The sequence below is a fragment of the Microtus oregoni genome, unplaced genomic scaffold (assembly GCF_018167655.1).
Source record: "Microtus oregoni isolate MIOR12 unplaced genomic scaffold, Mior012 000060F_ref0000265, whole genome shotgun sequence".
Taxonomy (NCBI): Eukaryota; Metazoa; Chordata; class Mammalia; order Rodentia; family Cricetidae; genus Microtus; species Microtus oregoni.
In genome coordinates, this window is record NW_024543870.1 from 5,376,450 (window position 1) to 5,399,506 (window position 23,057).

Here is a 23,057-nt window from a genome sequence, read left to right on the forward strand (position 1 = left end):
TGAATGAGTTTTTAAATTTCCCCAATGGGAAAAGGAGAGAGTCCATTAAAACCAGGCTTTTAACCACATGGCTTGGATCAATATAATGAACTCCAACAGCATTGTGATCGGGTGTACTCAGACTTGGGTTGGTGGGTTTACAGAGACATACCATCAGAACGTCAATGACCTCACTATCTGAAAAAGACACATTTCCCCAAGCAATGGCAACTGGCCTTCCATGGGAGCAGATCACAGGAGCAGGCTTTTCTGACCTCTGGCTCCCTTTGGGCCAGCCTGGCACAAAGGGCCAGCAGGAAAGGGGTTGGATACAGTCACTCAGGAGGTCAGGGCACCAGCTGCTGCTGCAAATCCTAGCTCCAGGACACAAAATGCTCCATGCCCTTGTGAGAAAGAATTCCTGCATTCAATATTTAGGCTATTTACATCTATGAACTAAAAGTGGCGGTGGGGGAGGGATTGTGGTGGGTATAAATTGGGCTTTTAAAATGATACCTTCCCCCAAGCTTGCTCAATTTACGGAAACACAGTTAATATTTGCTCTGCCTGAGCCTCCTACTCCCACCTTGATAAACAGAAGAGGTTTCCTGGGTTTAAATATTAACCAAACACTTCAAAGCTTTTCAAAAACTGTTGTTCCCATCCCCCCTCCACCCACCCAAAGGCAATGGGCTCCTAGAAAGCACAGTTTGGGAATAATAGGCAAAGCCCACTGTCCTCCCTTGTGCATGAGCTTCTTCCCAGTCACTGGAATAATAGCTACCGGGCATTCAGGAAAACTGCCAGGGGACAGTTAGCAACCATGGCAGCCATCATCAAAGGGGATTCTCCTGAGCTTCTACCATCAAAGAAGCCATTCTCCCCAGGAGCAGAGATGGTTCCCAGCTAACCTTCAGGGACACATGCAGCATGAAGACCATTGCTATACCCCCAGAGAAGCCTGCTATGGGATTGTGTGACCTCGCTATCCAGGCAATGTGATGAGCAGGTGTGAGCCATGAGGTAACACTAGGCTTGATATGGGGCAATGGCTGAGGGAGGCTCAGGAGAGGGAAGGAAGCATAGTGGCTGTGTGTGCCTCCTTTTTTGCAAAGAGGACTGGAACCAATACCATTTCCCCATTTAGAATTTCCAAGTTTTGTCTCCTAAAATGTTCACCCCATTGTCTTTTTCTTGTGTCGCAAAAACAGACCAGAAAGCAACAATTACACGGGATGCAACAGCCCAGCTAGGCAGAGCATCAAATTCCTCCAAGCGCAGGAGCTGGGGGACCAGAGGCACCTTGCTACCACCCTCATCACGATAAACACGGAACAGCCCGTAGCCCAGGGGCGATTACACTCCACAGGGGCTGTGGTGGGGGCTTAGCAGGCTGGGCCAGCGCCTGGCTTGACTTCTTGGAACTCTGCCACCTCTGCCATCTTAGCAATTGATTCTACTTGTTTCAGTCAAGCAGCGGCTCCTGAGCCCTGAGTGATATGCAAAACAGCATCAGATAAGGCCCTGCCTGAACACCCCCGGACTGTCTGCATGGGAGTGATTCCTCAGAAATGACATCCTGGTCCTGCACATTGTGTTTACTCCTGTACTGTCACACTGGCTTTGTCCCTGCCTCTCTTTTATGGGATTTCCTCCTTTTTCCTGTGTGCGCAGAAACGTGTGAGTGTACATGTGCATGCGCGCGTGTGTGTGTGCATGTGAGTGTGTGTGCGTGCATGCGCGTGTATGTGTGTGTGTGTGCATGTGTGTGTGTGTGTGTGTGTGTTAGTACATGTGCATATGTGTCTGTGAAGTCCAGAGGAAAACCTTGAATGTATGTAGTTCCAAAGCACCACACATCACGGTTTACATTTTATCTATCTGCCCATTCATCCATCATCCATCTATCTATCGATCTATCTATCTATCTATCTATCTATCTATCTATCTATCTATCTATCTGACAGGGTCTCTAACTGACCTGCTACTAACCAAGTAAGTTAGGTTGTCTGGCTAGGTATTCTAAACATCTGTGTCCCTCCACCCTGGGATTACAAGTATAAGCCATCATGCCTGGTATTTTTTTCAGTGGTTTATATGGACTGAACTCAGGTTGCCCTGACAAGGCAGGCAATCTCACTAACCAGGCTACCTCCCACGTCCTTCCTTCCTTCCTTCCTTCCTTCTTCCTTCCTTTCTTTCTTTCTTTCTTTCTTTCAAACTTAAAGAATACACATATCGAAGTCATGGTAATTTTTATTCTCTAGCTTGACTTCAATGTGCTTCTGTCTTGCTGTTCTCTGTAGAAAAAGGTTTTTAATAATACATAGTGTATATTACGTTAAGCATCATTTGGTGATTACTGTAGGTAAGCAGTTTTAACATCATCCCACAATTACCTTTGTGTGTGGTGAGGGCACATGCAATCTATCCCCAGAAAAATCTCTAGTATGCCAAATGAAATCATTAACTATAGTTGCCTTCGCACTGTCTGAGGAATCTCTAGGTCTATCCGTGCTACATAAATACAGATGTGCACCCTCAGACCTACACTGCCCTCTGCCCTCCCTGCACCCCTTCTCTGGTAAGCTCCTTTCTGTTTTGTTTTTATCCTTTCACATTTTGTTGAAGATTCCACATAGGCGATGTGTGACGTTTTTCTCGCTAGTTAGCTCATTGTGCTGGCTAGTTTTACGTCAGCCCGACACACAAACCAGAGTTATCTGAAAGGAAGGGAACTCAATTGAGAAAATACCCCCATAAGTTCTGGCTATAAGGCATTTTTGCAATCACTGATTGATGGGGGAGAAGTCCAGCTCATGGTGGGTGGTGTTCTCCCTGGCCTGGTGATCCTGGGTTTTGTAAGGAATCAGGCTTAACGAGCCATGGAGAGCAAGCCATTAAGGAATACCCTCCCCCCATGGCCTCTGCATCAGCTCCTGCCTCCAGGTTCCTGCCCTGTTTGAGTTCCTGCCCTGACTTCAAAGATCAACAGTGTTCTGCAGAAGCATAAGCCGAAGAAACCCTTTCCTCCCAACTTGTGTTTCGGTTATGGTGCTTTGTAGTGCAATAGAAACCCTAACTAAGACACTCATCATACTGTTTCATCCATATTATTGATAACGATGTGATTTTATCCAAGCTAGATAGTATTTCCTTGCCTGGAATATCTTTTTGACTTTCCAAATGAGTCTCCCTTGCCTGCTCAAGACATGAATTTGCTAGTCTAGGGCTCACTGCTGGTTTCTTCCTGTACACTTCCTTCTCACGGAATTGCTTACCCTGTACAATCCTGAGCTCATCAGAAAACTACGGAGAGTGATGGACATAATGGGCTTTTAATGAGGAGTCCCACGAAGGTAAAGAATTCATGGTGCTGCTCATTATTCTTCTTTTCAATGATTTATGTCACAGGGCGGCAAAGGAATGGCAATGTTTTCTTTTGAACACATTTACTTTAACTCTTGGTCTCTTCTGGACTTCACACAACCTTTTAAGTAACCCCTGCTTGAACAGACACCAACGGAAAGAAAAATAAAACCATAAAAAATGGACCTGATGCTCACTGAATTTACTGTGATGAGGCATATTCCAGGACATTCCCAAACGGTATCATCTCTCCGTATTTTTAAACTTGGGTTGATTTGCCTGTCCCCCTCTCTCTTTTCCCACAAGCTAGACCTCTGTCTTTCTCGTCCCCATCACCCTAATCCTGAATCCCAATCTGCCAATCTTCCCCGGCCTCTCATCTCTTCTGTCCTCTACAGGTTCTGTATGCTCTGGTCTGTCTTCTGTCTGTTTTGTCTTACTGTCTCTTTGTCCACCCCTCACCATAATAGTACTGGGAACTAATGTACTCACAAGACTTTTGCCTCTGCCTCCTTTGCAGCTTTGCTGGGTTAATTCTGATTTCTCTGTACACTGAGAGACAGAGAGCGAGACTACTTGAGGATCTGGCCACAACCCCAGAATTCTATTAGGCCACACATCTCCGGTCATGTATGTCTCAATTGGTTGCAACAGCTGAAGATTGATTTCCTATGTGCGTCCACAGTGCTATACTGCCCAACTTGAAACCGTGTGGGGCAAGTTAGGAACTCAGAGGCTCCCATAGACTTTTAGTTTCTATTTTAAAATGCGCCAGGAGCTTTTAGGATGTATTTTTATAGAAACTTAGTCTTGTGTCCGGGTTCATACAAGCACTAACCCTTTTCACCTCAGGGCTCATGGTCCCACCACATACATTAAGAAACCTTCTGACATATGTATTTAATAAGATGTCTTCTAGAGCCCTAGGTGGATTGTGATCATCCTATGCTTTTCTGACATAAACAAACAATCCCACGAGAAGGTAAACATGCAGGGCCTTATGGGGGATGGCTTAGTTTGTAAACCACTTGCTGTCCAAGTATGATGGCCCAAGTTTGGATCCCTGGAGTTCCCTGGCAGCTAGTCTTGTTCAGTGAGCTCCAGGACCAATAGGGACTCGATCACAAAATGTCATGGGGAGAGTGATAGACCTCTGGTCTCCATGGGCATACACACATGAACACATGCATACACATGTATCACATAACACATGACAATAGAACAAAGTGATCATATAAAACAACGACAGTAGAGAGAAGCCTAGAGGCGTCTTCCTGCAGTGAGGTGCCCGTCTGCTGTGATGGCTACACTGAGCAGCACAGCCTAAGAGGCCACACATCCCAGAGCATGAAGGACCTTGGGAACATTAATGAGCTTTGGCTTTAACACACTCGTTTTTGTTGCAAGAGTTCATGGAACCCTTGGTGTTTATACTTTGAATCCACCAGTGAGGCAAAATACAAGAACCTGATACCATTTCATTATTTTCCAAACCATCTAAAATCCCACTGGGGACCGGGAGATAAAAACACCTTCCTGCTGCCAAGGGTTCCCAGGTCCCTTTCCATGTACTCGCGTTTTATCATAAGCAATATCGAAAGGAAAAGGGAAAGAATGACGAGAAAACAAAGTGGTAAGCTTCAAGGAGAAGTGAGGATGCTCCAAGCACCTGTTTTATACTCACGAAATCCACCCATCCTTAGAGCAATCACTACTCCCTCTGGAGGAGCTAAGCTTACCGGCTGCCCCGAGAGACTTCTGTGCCCAGCACTGGAAACAAACACAAACCACTGAGTTTGACTAAAACTAGATGGACCGTTACTGCCTGCACTGTGCCCGTCATAAAAACCGTGTGACAAAAGTACAAACCACGCGCGTCACCCCATTTTATTGCAGGCTTTGTCAATATGAATGTGGACTCAGAGGTGAGGGACATCTGGGCTTAAAGACAAGAGAAAGAGGCAATTCCCACATGCTTGGGTTAAATACACACTTCGCTTGGTGACCAGCAGTTATTCTAAGACAAACTCCGAAAGGAAAAGGAACTGTAGCTCAGACAGACAGCACAGGGAATCATCCAATCACTTCTTTATGATCTCTAGCTAAGTGCCCCCACAAAACACTTTAAATACAAACAAGTTAGGAAAACCAGAAGCCCAGGAGCGCGCGCGGCGGGGAGTCGGGGGTGTCTTAAAATTAGCAAGTGTTATTTTTCCCCGATTCTGATGTTTTTCTTTTCCTGCAGCTGCTTTGAACAATTTTATATTTCTGTCACACATTTCGTGGAGAAGTTCCCCGCGGTGCGAACGCCAAGCAGTCAGCAAAGCTTACCTTCGCTTTAAAGATTACCGGCCGCGCTCAAGCCCTCGCTCCCGCACTCAGCAAGGCAATACTCTGAGAGATAAATCCTTCCATCCTCTCCACCCGGAGCTCCTGCGAGGTGTGGCGCTAGGAAAGGCCGGCAGGCAGTGCCTCCGAACAAATCACAAGTCCCTAATTGCTGCCTAGCTCTAATTACTACAGAGGAGTGTGTTTGCAACAGGATTCCAGGGAGAGGGCAGGCTACCTTCTGACGACAGCCAACCAAATATATCCTAAAAGACTGACAAGTCACTTTCTTTGTTTTTTGGGTTTTTGTTTGTTTGTTTGTTTGTTTGTTTGTTTTTTTCTCAGTCCCCCATACTCCACTGTGGCAAGAGGAATCTGATACCTGTTTCACCCCCAACAAAACAGCTCAATACTCACAGAGCTCAATCAATGATTTGGAATTCTTGGTACCCCATAGATTACAAGAGGTTGCTTTTTTTTTTCCTTTTCATAAACGGGCAGCTGGATCTAAAATTTAAATTTGCTTTTTATTTCAGAGCAGAACCTGCTCCCAAATGAACCTGCTTTGTGTTCTGTTAGCAGAAAACAGTTTATTTACTAGCTATGCGGAATGGGGGGGGGGGGATTGCTTTCTTTCCCGTGGAAATTTAGGTTTTAAGTAAAGATCCAGAGCATATAATTAAAAAAGACTACAGCTGATCACAATTTGATGCTGACAAGATTAGCAGTGATGTCAATGCAGTCCAACTCAAAACCCTAATTTCAGCTCTATAGGGGAATGATGGTGTTGAAATTGGCACTTGACTAGGCCTGGGAATGAAATGATTCAGTATCTACTATTATGCTTAACTTGGGCCCCCTCTATCTCAGCCCGCCATTTGGCTCTGTGGTCAGAATGAGGGCGGTGATCTGCCCACGTTGCACAACGTGGCTGTGGCTGGGGGGGGGGGTGGGGACTGTGTGTGGTTTTGTCACCAATACAGGTGAATTTGCTTAGAGAACATCTCACTGATGCTTGCACAACACTGTGCAACTTAGTACAGCCAGAGCCAACAGTTAGATGTACAAAACCCATCATGTCGGGTTTGCACAGGCATGAGCAGGGAAAGGTGAACCGCCTAATAGAATAATCGGATGCAGAGTTCGGAGTGGTGATCATGAAATCAGCTCTAGCGCGCTTCTCCGGGCTCTGTTAGCACGGGCGTGTGTAATGGTAAAACAGCACACAAAATGGGAACGTGCTAGGCTAGATCTGAGCTTATTTCCCTCTAACTAACACTTGCGTGTGCCTGACATAATATTTACTCTCCAAGGACTAACAGAAAAGACAGTCATGCTGGGATTTAGTCCTTTTGTGAAATCAAACTTCCACCCATGATGCATCTCTCTTAAGGAGCCCAGGGTCAGGAGACAAAGTATTCTGCAACTGCCTGGAGTATTTTTCAGGACCACCTCTGGGTCTGTGATGAGCAAATTTCCAGACTTTATTTATTTTTCTATAAATGCTTCCTTTCAGTCAGGGTTCAAAAAGTGTGGGCCCCAGATGAGCTACATCAGCATCTCCCCAAACTGGGTGTGAAAAACAAATTCCTAGTCCCCATCTCAGGTCTTTGGGGGTGGGGCTCTGCAAACCTGTGTGTTAACAAGTCCCACCCCCCGGCAACCAGAAGCAGGCAGACTCTATTGGTGGGAAATGGGATGAAGATGGCTTACATCTCCCTGAGGGAGACTGTAGGTGGGACAAAAGCTCTATAGGGAGGTGGCAAGTAAGTAGTTGTCTGAAGGATGGGAGGAGCTTGGACGGATGGGCAGCAACTATGTATCTTGTGGTCCCCCCACTCCGGACTTTGTTTAGACATTCCACTCTTGAGGAAAACTTACCCCATCCTAGGAGCTGCAGTCACAACTGCTTTCTTTTCCCTCAACTTTTAACCCCTTCCAGAGTAGCCCACACTAGCATTGTCTCTAGTATGGTTTAGCATTAGTTGGTTGTGACCTTTCTTCTACTGGTTGAATACAAGCCCACATCTAAGTTGTTGCTCTTCTGAGTTTCTAGCCACCTTCCAGATCCCTCCTGCTAGTAACACCTCACCTCCAACCTGCTCTAGATGAAAAGGAGTTATCACAGCCCTGCCAAGGCAGCTGCCCCCACCCAGCTCGCACTCCCCAGGGGTCTCTATTTCACAGTCTAGCACCAGGGGTTTCCCATTCAGGCTGTAGGAGACCTGATACTGTGATGTTACACGCTTGATGCTTGATTTCTCCCTCTTCGGAGTTCTCCAGAGGGATTAGTGATCTGTGTAACATCAGTTTCCTCTGCTTACCACACTCGTCCCCATCATCTGCACTGAGACCCACACTGCTTGCTCCCCGATGTAGTATAAGGCACTTGATGAAATACCTTGAATAAATGAATGAATGAACAGAATAGCATCTATACCTCACTATAACAGCACTGGAGGCCATTAAGGGAACACTCTTTCCTACTGGGTGGAGACCTATCATTCCAAGATAACCCAAACATAAGAATTAATCTACTCAGACAGATCAATCATCCTACTAAGAGACCACCCCTTGGGAGGGCAGATTCATGCAACACTACTCTGAAGAAGTGGAAGAATAATTGTCTCTTTAATGAGAATGATTTTTCCTTCCCAGCATCCTTGCTCTGTGACTGTCAGGTGCCCCAGCCTCTTAGAGTCCTCACACAGAAAGCTGCATTTCTCCTTCTTCTCTCTTTTATGCATCTTTCGTTCAGATGCTGGCCAGAGCCTAAGCATCCTTTCTTGTGTACTCTGGGCTTTGCTATGCTTTTTCCGAGTTACCTTCCTTTGGTTAGCTGGCTGCTTTGCTTCCACACCTAACTCTAAAAGGGATTCTCTCTCTCCTCTACCTCCCTTCCTGATGCAGCTACTGAGACTTACAGCTTACCTGTCCTGTGGTTTTTCTTTTTACCTTTGATAAAAATGTCCTTGAATATCCTACTGAGCCTGCTGTTGAATTCTTTTATTAAGGAGACTAAGAACAGTGAGAAGGGAACCTCAGTTTCCTTAGTAACATGTGGTACCCCAGATGGGACTCCTCAGCATTTCCAGTGCACTCACATCAAATGTTTACCAACTGCACTCAGTATTAGCCAATGGAATTCTTGAGAGCGTCTTGAATCAACCATTTTCCTACTCAAGTGTTTTCTGTGGCTTTCCTTGGTGAGTTATAGGCTCTAAAATTCAACATAGTCATTCAAATCTCCACTCTGCTACTCAGTAACTGAATATTTCATGAATTAATTGCCTTTTAAGATATAATTCTCTCGTCTGAAGAGCAAGAATAAAATAATAATATTATCTCCTGAGCAGGGCTGAGAGAAATAATGATGTAAGTTCTTAGGATAGTGCCTAGACTCTTGACAGACTCTGGGAGGGGTCTCATTAGCGTCACCATGGTTCCCTTCCAACAGCTTCAACTCAGCACCCACTGCCCTCTTCATATTTAACAGAACTATTTACTCCTTTATGTTTTATAAAATCTGTTAAACATAGACTTCCATCAAGAGCAATGCCTACTTGTTTATTTATCATCTCCTAATTGAATGGGCATGAGTTCTGGGTTCTATTGTTTCATTCATGCCTACGTGTTTATTTATCATCTCCTAATTGAATGGGCATGAGTTCTGGGTTCTATTGTTTCATTCATGCCTACGTGTTTGTTTATCATCTCCTAATTGAATGGGCATGAGTTCTGGGTTCTATTGTTTCATTCATGCCATTCCTCCCAGGATGTATCTCCCATTTTGTCTTATTTTGAGTCCTTTTGTTTAAAGCTGCATTTTAGATACAATTCCCCACCTCCACAGGATATATTCTCTACATTTATAAGAAAAGTATTTGGTTTTCTTCTAAGCCTGAAATGTATTTACTGCGACATTTATTACAATACTTAAGACACTGGTTTAGGCATTACTGTGTCTGCACCCTCTCCTCTAGAAAAAGCAAAGTTCTTTGGGGTTAAACAATAGATTTGGCTCTCTTCTTTGCCTACTGTACTGTCTAGAAAAGGTACTCAGTGAAATACCTTGAATGAATTAATGAATAAGATGAAGGGGATAACATCTATATTTTATTATAAGAGCCCTGCTATTATACACCAATTAATAGTTTTATTTCCCATTGATAATTATGAACATCGTCAAGGGTACAGGTCTACCCCTCACAAACGAGGTCCATTCTTTTATTTTTCCTTTGAGACAGGGTCTCATGTATGCCAGGCTGGCTTCACACTCACTAGAGAGTTGAAGATGACTTTGAACTCCTAATTCTCCCATCTCCATCTCCTAAGTGCTGGGATTCCAGGTTTGCCCCACCATGCCCAGTGTACAAGGTCCCGAGGACTAAAAAACAAGGGCTTCCCGTGTGGTGTGCAAACCTCCTCCCTCTGAGCTGCACCTCCATCCCTGCGATCAGAATGCAGCATCCTGGAGCTCAGAAGCCTTTTCCTTGGACAGGAGATCACAGATGAGCACTGACTTCCTGGGCAGACCTCAGGAGCTTAGTCCACAGGGTAGCTGCATTTAACATAGCACTGTGCTAGCAACAGCACCTTGGTGGCAACACTACCACACTGGGCCTTGAAATGAAGGCAGCATCCCCTTGGTTTATGGCCTGTCTGCCTTGGGAAGCCTGAACCGTGATCTCTGTGGTCCGTGCAGACACTCAGAGAGCCCTAACCAGAGCTCATTTTTCTATGGGTGAAAAAGTGCTTACTTTTTTTTCTGTGAACATGAGCATGATCTTGTTAAATAATCGATTGATAATTGGTATAAATTCACAAAACAAATCCGATAAGAATTTAATATATTTGAACCCTTTGGGAGTCTGAAATGGCCATTTTTTAAAACATAAAATCCAAATTTCAGTTTCCTTCTTCTTCACTCTGTACTGTTGTAGTTGGTGGTGGCTGCAGACAGGGCTGCATCAGCACTTTGTATGAACTCCTTCTGACGGGGACACAGACTAACTGACCAATGCAATTACATCACTGGAGCGACCTGCAGTTTCAGAGTAACTCTTGGGAGAGTAAATAATCCCCCTTTAATGTAAAAAGGATTGTGTTTCAATGACGCGATGGTAGCTCTGTATTGTCCAACTATGCATACTCAAATCAAACCCATAAAAACTCCATAGGCAAACCTATGGAGAAGTTATCTGAACTAGCCTTTGCTTCCTCTCTCTCTCTCAGAAACATGGACTCTGAAAAGTGGGTCTCTAAACTAATTAGAGACCAATGAGACACATAAAATTTTGTTACGAATTACCAGGAAAGAAAAACAAAAACAAAACAAAACAAAAGACAGGACTGCAGTCTTGCTGAAGATAACCTCCAGCAAGGCCGGAATCTTTTTTCCGTTCACTAACACTTCCTAACACCAGGAGCCAGGAGCCATGCTTAAGACATACTGATAGCACGAGCTCAAGAATCAACTACTGCCACAGAAGGAGAAACTAAAGGTTTAGAATGGCCAGAGAACGTGCCACTGAAAGTCGGGATGTGAGCACGATCTTAACGTGTTCTTCGTTGATGCTCCCTTAGCTTCTCACCTGTATCCCAGCTACCGCCAAATCCCATAGTTCCTACCTCCCACACAGACCGCAAACCTAGCTTCTTTCTGTGTCATTCCATGGTACCAGACCACGTTTGTCTGCCCCAGTTACCAGCTCTTACCAGGTCTACAGGGAGCCATCCTCTCCTACACTTGGTTCTCACCCTTTCAACCAAGCAAACTGCTTAAAGACCTCCATCTGATGATGTCAAAGTGAAAGGCTTTCCCACCACACTTTAAAGGAACTCATACAAGTTAGCACTGTCTGCAGTTACCACATGGTGATAGCCTTGATCAATTCAGTCTACATATAACATCTTCCTCCCCGTTTCCCAAGGTCTTAGTCCCCTTTCTCTATTCCAGAATGCCCAATTACTACCTTCAGAAGAGGGTTCCTCATCATGGGGCTGCCCCCCGTTCCCAAGACCAGCTATGTGGATGTTCCTTGTCTCCTCTCTGGAAGTCAGTCATAAAAAAAAAAAAAAACCAAACAGCTATTTTTTTCACAAGATCATCCCAGCTCCTGGAACAGCGCCAGGCCCATGGCAGGCACTCTGGAGACATCTCAAATGAATGGATGGCCACACTTCCTCCAGCCTTTCCAATGAAGACACAATTTTGGTATCATATGATTTTAAGGGCTTCTTAAATATTATTAATGTTATAGTTTTCTTAGTGTTTAGAAGGTTCTTGTGAAGTCAGTAACATTTAAAATAAAGTGGGAGCCGGGCGGTGGTGGCGCACGCCTTTAATCCCAGCACTCGGGAGGCAGAGGCAGGTGGATCTCTGTGGGTTCGAGGCCAGCCTGGTCTACAAGAGCTAGTTCCAGGACAGGAACCAAAAAGCTACGGAGAAACCCTGTCTCGAAAAATCCAAAAAAAAAAAAAAATAAAGTGGGATTTCATTATCACAGTTGGAAGGCACACAACTGAAAAAAAAAATCCACCTTGGGTATGTGTAAGACTTGGTATTTGCTCAGTCTGCCGAATACTTTGTGTTTATCCCCATTTATAGGTGTGTAAATATCCTCAGCCAGGAACCTACTGACTTACATGTAGATTTGATGGAACAGGACAAAAGGAACAGCTGTGCTCCTGGTTAGAGCTTTCTCAAGACACAGGTAATACATTATCTGTAAAACTTTATCCTGCAAAAAGATGAACATGGGATGTACTCACTCATAATTGGTTTCTAGCCATAAATAAGGGCCACGGAGTCTACAATAGGTGAATCTAAAGAAGCTAAGTAAGAAGGGGAACCCAAGGAAAAACATATAGTTATCCTCTTGGCTAAGGGAAGTAGACAAAATTGCCGGGGAGAAAATTGGGATCTTGGGGTGGGGTGGGTTGGGGGTAAGGGGAGATGGGGAGAGAAAAGTTAGAAGGGAAGGAGGTCGGGCCTTGGGAAAGCAGGAGGATTGGGATAAAGGAAGGTTGGACAGGGGAGCACGGAACCACAATTCTTAGTTAAGGGAACCACTTTAGGGTTGGCAAGAGACTTGACCCTAGAGGGGCTCCCAGGTGCCCAAGCTGAGGTCCCCAGTTAGTTCCTTGGGCAGTTGAGAATAGGGAACCTGAAATGACCCTATCCTTGAGCAATACTGACGAATATCTTGCATATCATCATAGAACCTTCATCTGGTGATGGATGGAGATAGAGACAGAGACCCACACTGGAGCACTGGACTGAGATCCCAAAGTCCCAATGAGGAGCAGAAGGAGGGAGAACATGAGCAAAGAAGTCGGGACCACGAGGGATGCACCCACCCACTGAGACAGTGGAGCTGATCTATTGAGAGCTCACCAAGACCAGCTGGACTGTGACTGAAAAAGCATGGGATAAAACCGGACTCTCTGAACATGGCGAACAATGAGGGCTGGTGAGACGCAAAGGACAATGGCACGGGGGTTTGATCCTACGTAATGTGATGGCTTTGTGGGAGCCCAGCCAGTTTGGATGTTCACCTTCCTAGATATGGACGGAGGTGGGAGGTCCTAGGTCTTACCACAGGGCAGAAAACCCTGACTGCTCTTTGGACTGGAGAGGAAGGGGGAAAGGAGTGGGGGGAGGGGGAGAAGGGTGGGAGGAGGGGGCGTAGGGGGGGAGGAGGGGGAGGGAAATGGGAGGCTGGGAGGAGGTGGAAACTTGTTTTTTTTTTCTCCTTTTCTCAATAAAAAAAGGAAAAAAAGAAAAAAAAGAAAAAAAAAGAAAAAAAAACTTTATCCTGAACTCCACAGAGCCCAACTCATTTATTCATTTGCTTATTTGCTTAATTATTTATTTATTCATTATTTATTGAAGTCAGGGCTTCAAGCATTCCAGCCAGTTTTACTATGTGACTAAAGATGATCTTGCATTTTTGATTCCCCCTGCTTCCACTTTTTAAGCAATATATGTGTGCACCATCACTCTTAAGTATATGTGTGCTGGCAACCAAACCCAGGGTTCTGTGTAATAGCAGGAAAGCACTCTACCAACTAAACTATATCCCTAGCCCTGATAATTTTTTTCTCTCTCTATCCCCCTCTCTCTGTCTCTCTCTCTCGTGTGTGTGTGATATATGGAGGGTAGAGGTCCATATTAGCAACAATCTTCAATTGCTCTCCACTTTTTTTTTGAGGCAGGGTCTCCCACTGACCCCAGGGCTTTATGACTTTGCTAGACTAACCAGCCAGCCACAGGGATCCCCCTGTCTCTGCTCCTCCAGAGTGGGACTGCAGGCACACACTGCATATGTAACTTTTTATTTGGGCCCTGAAGAATTTAAAAATCTCTTTCCTGAATTAGCCATCTATCAATGCCCATGTCTTGCAAATATATTTTTAAGAGCAAGTAACACTCAACAAGGTTATTGTTCATCTCTCCATGTTTGTATATCAATGGCTCTTACACAAACAATTCTTGTGCACTTCCTCTAACTGGAGGTCTAAGAATTTTATCACATGTACTATTCATAGCCTGTGCCAAAAATGGCACATATGGTATCACTTATTCCTAAATATGCATATTTTCTCTCAAATATTCTCAAGGTATGTTTTCCTCATTATTGCCAAATAAAGGTCAGATGCTTTGGATCATGTGGGAAATCACAAGGAAAATCTAAATCAAACCCCAAGCCACACCGTGCCTTTAATATCAGTGTGAAAACAGCATGGGTTTCTAGGACACACTGTGAAGTCGGAAGTGATAAGATAGCATATCTTAAAATGTCTTGAGATCAAAAATGGCTCTGTGAGCAGATTCCCAGCTCGCTAAGAGTGTTCTCCTTAGACAGGTTAGAGTGTGGGACACAGGTCTCACCCTACCAGGCAAGGTTTCCAACTATGCAAACAACAGTGATTCCGTCACATTGTTGGGCTAGGCTGTTTATGAGGCAAGGTCACCATTCGATAATAATGCCAAGACTAAGTTCCAGCAGGACTCGGGCTGTTCTGGCCCTCGTAGAAGGCCCTCTGTTTAGTCCTCCATTTCAAAAGAGATTAATGAGTTGTCTTAAGCGGGAATGAATGGAGGAGTCAAGCTGGAGTCAAGCTGGGTGAGCACGCTCATGGGTGCAACATGACCCCCCATGTAATAAATCTTTCTAGAAGTAGATCTTCTTCTCCAAATGGGCCCCGTCTTCCTTGTCTTCGCACTTCTCATAAGGGATTTGGCAGAGGGGACATTCTGAATCTGACAGGCCACCCCTGCTGACAACGGCTTTATATAGCCATCAGCCGGAAACTTTCCCTGGGGCACGTAGGGGATCAGAACTGTTGAGTCATGTCTAGCCAAGAGAGTCTGGCGCCTCTCAGCCCTCTGCCCACCCCATCCATCCCAACACCAAGAGCAACACGCCACTGTTGCAAGACAGCCAAGCTCCCGGCACCAGAGAAGGCGAGGGTGGCAGCCAGTACCATTCTGGTTTAAGGAGGTTCTTTGTGCAGACAGTACAAGAAGAGCAAGCTCTGCATTTCTGTGAACTCTTTTGTAAGGATCTGGGAGCTTGAGAAGAAACGGGAATGAATGTAGGGCCTTTCACCGACAGTGTAGAAGCTTTACAGCAAGACCCAGGTTCAAAGCTTTACTTTCACTGTTCTCTACTGAGGAGATGTAGTGGGATTGCTTCTGCTCTGGTTTCCTCATCAGGAAGAGCTGCCTTTTCATTCTGGATGGGAGATGACACTGTAGCACTCATAAAACGCACAATTGCGTGCCTGAGACAGAGTGCCACCTGTGGGGGATGTTACTCTCTTTGCTTCCGTGATGCCAAGGGACCAGGTGACTGAAGTCCAAATTCAGAAAGCGCTCCAACATCCCCGGCATATTCCATCTTCCCTGGCTTTCTCTCTGCTTTGGTTTTGATGCCAGGAGCCTTGGTTGAGGATCCATGGACCACCCCTTCTCCAGGAACTGGCTGCAGATATGTGCAGTCCATCTTGTTTTTCAGAGAGAGAAATCTCATTAACTCAACTCTGGAAAGACTGTGATTCAGAGAGATTAAAAAATACTTACATGCTTCTGAAGAGTTACAGGCAAATGGAGTATCTTTTTGTAAATCAGATTTGGTTTTTAGTTTACCGGAAGAGCCTGCGAGGACAGGGAGGCTACAGTGGATCACTCTGTAGGTAACTACTTACATCGCAACTGCATATTTAATCCGGAATATTTCAGTATTCTTCAAGAGATTCAGACTTTTCCCATGCCAAGTTTAAGCACACTGTAGTGCACGGGGGCTTCACACACATAGCAGCTAGCTTCCACTCACAATTTACAAGGGGACTGAAGGGCAGGTTATGCTCCAGTTGAATGGGAAGGGAAAGGAAGAACTGAACAAAGTTCCCGCTCAACTAGGCAGAATCTTAATTATTCCGTGTGCAACATGCTGTGTACACGAAGGGATGGAGGTTCTGAAAGGGCCCTGTGATCCGCCCAAGGTCAGCACAACGGCTCTGGACAATGAGGAACAGCAGCTGTGAAAATCATGTCCGTGATTATGGAGACGATGACAGCGCCGTGATCTACGGAGCAGTTGCTTGAGCTAAGCCTCTTAAAGACTTTAACCTCTCCTACTGGAGCTACAACCCGCGGGAAGATTTTATTACCTCTGCTCAGCAGATAAAGCACTCTGCCCAGGGCTCGAAGGGTCACAAAATGGACAACTCAGAAATCAAACCAACTCAGAACTCTGCCACGGCTGCAAGACTGCTCTCAAGTGCTACTTGACATTGCTTCCCAGGACACGATGGGGAGGAGAGACTCACGATCTTGAAACATAAGTTGTTAAAAGGCTACGTAGGAAAGACCTATCTCTCTAGTCTAGCCCCATATTTGGAAGGAGTTTTAAAATAGCTGGACTGCAATGTCCGCATCAGACATAATCTTTCCGGTCACGCCCCTCTTTAGTCGACAGGTCCACATGAAATCTGCGTTCTTCTCTTCCAGACCTCATTATGGGGTTCTGTGAGCATGCGCACTGATGGCTCCGAAACTGCTTCCAAGGCCTGCCTAGGACGCCTTTCCAGATCCGCCCCTGAGGTGGACAGACAAGGTGCCTGCTTTCAGGGGCTGTAGTGGAAGCTTAGGCTTGGAGGTGGGGCATAGGCCGTGGAGCGAGACAGGAGGCAGGCCTGCTTCTGTGATTTTGTACCGAACAGCAAAGGATCCTGGGATTCTAAAATAATACTCTGCTATCAGGTATCCTAAAACTCAAGGGCTGGGGTTCAGAACATCACACAGAGAAAAGGTACTGTCAGCAAAACATGGTAACTCATTGGGTTCTGGGCAGTTAATGAATGGACTAGAGCCAAGATTGAGTGTGGGAAAGAATAGGAGCACAGGGGTAAGGATCAGCTTGCAGGGAAACTCAGTTCTGGTCTTTGGTCTGAGCACCCCTCTAAGTTTGGGATTTGGGCTTCCGTTTTTCAGTGTGGTACATGGAGACTGGGGGTTGAATCCCGTGTGGTACACTGTGATGCGACCCTGTCCTCACTCTGCATCTACTAAGCAAGGAGGAAGGACAGACAAATACCAATCATGAACACAGGGGACTCTTGGGGAGGGGCTCTCATCTATACGCTGTTACTCATAGGTAATTATAACTTAAAATAGTTATTAGTTATCATAAAATCCCTGGGACTCTTCACTAAATGATAAAGAATCTAAATTTATACAATTATATTTCATTTTCAGGTATCTTAAATATTATAGCAAGAATTTTTATTTAGCAAATATTTCAAGATCATGTTCTCAACTATTGGAAGTTGGCTTATTAATGATGATCCTCCGAAGGTTTTAAGAAAGGTTACCTAGACTAATTCACATCCTCTAAAACTTAGCTTCTCAGACTTTACATGTGCATTTCCTACTAAATTATACCAGCAATTAATTGTTTTCCCCTTAATCTTCAATATTGGTACTGAAAGCAAAACGAACAAATGAAAAATAAAAAAAAAATTAAGTAATAGTATTTAGGTTTGGATCACAGTAAATAATTTAAATTTCATTTTTCCAGACTAAATAACTGCTAAACTAGTAGCTACAGGAAGAAAACCAAAGATCAAACCCAAAACTACTCAAGAATAAGGCCTGTGGTTTTTGAGAAACTTGTCAAAAGTGGAGTTCTATTACTTTTCTCAAGCAGACATGTCAAATTTACAGAGTTAGGTTTTACTTTTAAACTGAAAATAACTTTGAACCATTTTGCAACTGTCTTCTGTGAAGTTTTTAAGTTTAAAAAATATACAAATCAATAGGACTTGAGGAGAAAAACAAAAACCGGATGAGCGTGCTTTCAAAGGTGTCATTAATATTTCAAGGCAGCCAGGGGAAGAGGGGAAGGTCGTGGTCAGCAGCGCCAAGGTTACTCAGGTCTCACACCCCCGTGACTGTGGTAAAACTACTGATTTCTTGACACTTTAGTGCCTTCATGAACAGGAGAAATAGAATAAAAACACACTCCTCAAACTGCCGCGAGGAAGAATGAACTCTGACAGTCCGGTGGTAAAAAGTCTGGAGTCATTATTAGATACATCTGGTTTCATGTTTAAACAGGACTGGTTCTGTGAAATGAAGGGAATGCTTTTAAAAATCTTTTCTTTCCTATAGTGCTCCTACTGAAAAACTAAAAAAATAATAAAATCTTCTTAACCTATGAGAGATGAAGAAATGAAAAATAAATCAGCAGAGTAAGAATGTCCTAATGAATTACCACCAGTACCCAGATTGAGGATTTAAAATCCTGTATACCAATTGCTTTTATCATAGGTGAACACAGCTAAACCGTGACTTCTCCAGCAAGCGGAGGGCAGAGGGCAGACTCTCACTCTCCGGTGGCTAAAACACCGATCAGAACTGATACAATCGGCCAGCCAGCTCAGTCCCTGCTAAGCACCTCAATGGACTACACCATCACTAAGATAAACTTCCCTGTTTACCCTTCTCTGAGAATTTTACAGGTTTTTCTCACATGCTCACAGTGAAGTCTATATCTCCTGAAGAAAGCTAGAGACAAGGTATTTGTGTTTGGCTCTGGGCAAGGTCTTTACGCTTCGTACTGATTAGGGGCAGAAGAAGAAGCTGGAAAGATAAGAGCCAACTGATTAAATGTGAAATGTGCTAGATAACCACAAAATGATAAACAATGAAGTGCTGGCATCACAGTCAAATTAATTGTATCAGAGGGCACAGATCTTCTAACCACACCAGATGGCAAAGAAAGTAGTCTAAGCTCAGCAATGCACGCGGGTACCCTTCAGAAACATGTGACGATGTAAGGGCTTGGTATCCTCAGCTCTGCTGCCTCCTGAGAGCAAGGAGAACATGGACCAAATAGAGAGAGAGAGAGACAGAGGGAAGAGGGAGCTCTTGACTTCACTTCTTCTCATTCTTTCCTTCAAGACCTTCATTTTATCCCTGCCTTCTGGAATTTCTCTTCACCCAGATCCTTCCCTCAGTGGCTAAGCAGACCTTCATCCTTGGGCTGTGTGGATGCTAATGCTCAGGTTTCAGCACTGGTGTCTGTGGCTGCCATCATGACAGCCCTTCTTGAGAACTACAGATCGACCACCAGGGAGTTGGCTCAGGAAGTGAAGGTTCTTGCTGTGTGAGCAAGGGACCTGCGTGAGATCCCTAGGGCCATGTAAAAGCTGGAAACAGAACTGACCCCACAAATGTGTCCTCTAATCTCTGTGTGTGCAACAACACAAGCACGCCCCCCCTAAGCCCTGGGTCACACACACACAGTTAATAAACGTGTAAAAAGCAGTACTGACCCTTGAGCTCTTTGCTGACTCTGCTCCCAAGAGCTCATCCAGACCCCTACGGTGCTGCCAACTGGGCACTCCAAATTCACTTGTGCTGAGTGTCCTCTGGCAAAAAGAAATCACTAGTCCTTAAAGAATATCCTGTTAAAATAAAACACACTTCCAGGGCTAGTGAGATGACGCAGCGGTTAAAGATCTTTGGTTGGATCTGTTTCCAGCTCACCAAATGCTAGAACTTGACTCAAAAAGGAAATGAAAATGCTGATTCCTTGGAATTCTGCTGGGCTTACTGTAGACAGAGGTTGCTTGTTTGTTTCTCGACCGCCCAGACCCAAAATAATTACACAGAAACTATATTAATTACAACACTACTTGGCCAATAGCTTAGGCTTCTTATTAAAAACAAACTCTTATATCTTAATCTAACCCATTTCTATTAATCTATATATTGCCATGAGACTTGTGGTTTACTGGTAAGGTTCTCTGGCATCTGTCTTCTTTGTTAGCTACATGGTACCTCCCGGACTCCGCCTACTCTCTCTCTGTGTATCTCTTCCAGTCTGGCTATATTCTGCTAAGCTATTGGCCAAAGAAGCTTTATTAATTCACCAATAAAAGCAACACATACACAGAAGCACGTCCCATATCAGCTTACCATCATTGTTTCATTTCAAGAAAATTTCTTAATGATAGCTTCAAACATTCTTCCTATCAGATAACAGCAGTCAAGGAAAAACTTGGCTATGAAAATTTATTAAAACAGTAGAAAGCGAGTATTATCACCAACTGCATGGGAAAGCTCCATACCACCCCGGAATCTTTCAGAACTCTCCGTGAGATGATATGCAGGCTCCCCAGAGGTGGATGGTCCTGGTTCCGTATGACCAGGATTATTGGCAAATACCCAAATCATACTCCAGTGATCCTGAAATCAGAGTGCAGATTCTTTTTCTCTTCTAAGTTAACTCCAGTTCCAATCAAGAGTACATAATACTGAGCTGATCACTATTAGAGAGATAAATCTCATAGTGAAACATGAGATCTCTAATAACATACACCAAAATTACAGGTGGCCACAGTTCATTCCCTCTGTGCAGCCTAGCACTGCATTCTCTAATTGTGAAGAAGTGGGATCAGTTTTAAAAGCAATCTCTGTCCATGGTTGTCAGTGTGTTTCTAGCAAAGCGTGTGGCAGCTGGTCTGGAGGTCAGTTATAATTACTAATCTCTCGGGCGAAAATCCAGTTAATTTCAAGTTTTATTGAAATGTTCAAGACTGTAGGAAATTTTACTCAGAAAAATCTCTAAGTTCCTTTGCAACAGAAATTTGGATGACGGCATGTAAATATTTTAATATATTACTAGGCATCTTTTACAGCATGGAAAATAATGAATAAAATAATAATTCAGTGGTTTGTATAAATAGCATTTCTTTATTAAAATAAGTAAATCAAGAAAAACTGACAGATGCTTACATCTTCAAAGGTTTTCTTGGGCTAATTGTTTAATTCTCATAAAATTGAAAGTGATATATATATATATATATATATATATATATATATATATATATTCTCTATTCTTCATATTAAGATGTCAAGTAGCAGGCTGGAGAAATGGTTCAGTGTGAGTCAGCAGAGTGCTTGCTATACAAACATGAGGGCATGTAAAACATGGCATGGTACCTTGCACCTACAATCCCAGTGTTGGGGAGGCAGAGGCAGGAGGATATCCAGAGTTCACTGGTCTGCTAGACTAGCCAAAGTGATGAGCTTAGGTTCTGGTGACAGGCTCAAAATACATGGTAGATGGTGATTGAGAAAGACCCTTGATGTTAACCTGTGGCTTCCATATGAACACCACACACACACACACACACACACACACACACACAATGTACATGCACACATACTATCAACATGCAAACATAAAAACCACACACACACAAAATGAATGCAAGAATTCAGTAAGTTTTTAATAGGTTTTCTATACTTCAGAGCTTATTCATTATATACTTATACATTATTATAGGCTAGACATCTTAGGTATTGATTAACTTCCTTAACTGGCAACCATACTAGGATGCAGAAAGGATTGTACATATGCATCCATAATGTTCATAGATATGCATACTGCACAAACTATGCACTTACAATCTTTATTTTGCACCTACACTGATCTAAGCCCTGTGTTCATCCTGAGAAAGACATGACTGACATCCTTGCTTTTGAGAATTTAGCTGGAGGCTGGTCAGGTGGCTCAGCAGTAAATCTGCTTGAACAGATCCACGGAACTAAGGTTAAAGGTGATAGGTTTGGAGATACACACCCATAACCCCAAGTCGTCAACTGCAGAATGGGAGGCAGAGACAAGAGAATTGCCTAGGGTCATGATCCTGAGGGGGTTGCAGATTAGATAGCTACATTATGATTTATCAACAGTAGCAAAATTATAGTTATGAAGTAGCAACAAAAATAATTTCATGTTGGGGGTCACCACAGCATGAGGAACTGCATCAAAAGGTTGTAGCGTTAGAAAGGCTGCGACCTACTAGTCTAGAAGCTTTCAGGCCAGCGTGTTTGGAGTGCTTAACATAGTGGAAACAACAAAAGACTCCATGCCTCAACAAGGTGGGAGGAGAAAAGGACCCCTAAAAGCTGTTCCCTGACCTCTACCTGCACTCTGCAGAATATGTGCCCCGCTAGTAATGATACATTTCAAAACCAAAGAGCCCAGAAACAGAATACACATTGAGTTTCAGCAACAGAACAATTACAAAGAAAAGTAAGCTGAAGGGACACTCCACGTCAAGACTTTGAGAAGATGTGTGTGCAGGTGTGTACAGTCCCTTTGGGACTACTTCTAAAGTGAGGAGACAAATTTTATGTCATAATTCGTCTCACTCAAGCACATGTCCATAGATGTCCTGCCCTGACTCTAACAAACATTTTCTAGTAAACGCGTTAGTAATTCTCAGTCAAGAACAGAACTGACTACCTGCCCTATTCAGTTGGAAGTGGTTTTTAAATTTCCCTCCTTCCTTTCTCCCTTCCCTCTCCCTCCCTCCCTCCCTCCCTCCCTCCCTCCCTCCCTCCTGTCATTCCTTTCTCCCTTCCCCCTCCCTCCCTCCCTCCCTCCCTCCCTCCCTCCCTCCCTTCTGTCATTCCTTTCTCCCTTCCCCATCCCTCCCTCCTTCCCTCCCTCCCTTCTGTCATTCCTTTCTCCCTTCTCCCTCCCTCCCTCCCTCCCTCCCTCCCTCCCTCCCTCCTGTCATTCCTTTCTCCCTTCCCTCTCCCTCCCTCCTTCCCTCCGGACTTCCAAAGTCACTAGACTGTTCCTAAAGTCTCAAAGTCACCCTGGCTCTTGCCTGTTTGCTCAGCAGTTCCCGGAACAGAGGCAATGACTTTGTGTGATTAATGCACTTTGCCTCCAGTAAGGTAAGTGTTGGTTTGGTCTCGTTTCTCCTCGCTGAGGAAAACGCATGGCTTCCTGAGTCAAAGTTTAATCAAAAATAATTATCCAAAACAGAGCTCTTTTGTTGTTCAT

The 23,057-nt window shown here is 44.3% G+C and overlaps 1 protein-coding gene across 8 annotated transcripts in view; it reads right to left on the reverse strand.

Moving 5' to 3' along the window:
- Znf385b (zinc finger protein 385B) overlaps nt 1-23,057 on the reverse strand; it is a 362,200-nt gene that overhangs the window by 98,798 nt on the left and 240,345 nt on the right. Inside the window, exon 1 of one of the 8 annotated variants that reach the window (XM_041639860.1) lies at nt 5,680-5,919. The exons of 6 other annotated variants lie outside the window; for them this stretch is intronic. The gene's annotated coding sequence lies outside the window, so the exon portion shown is untranslated. Of the gene's footprint in view, nt 1-5,087; nt 5,119-5,679; nt 5,920-23,057 lie in introns of those variants that run through there. One more of the 8 variants, XM_041639861.1, reaches the window with a different exon arrangement.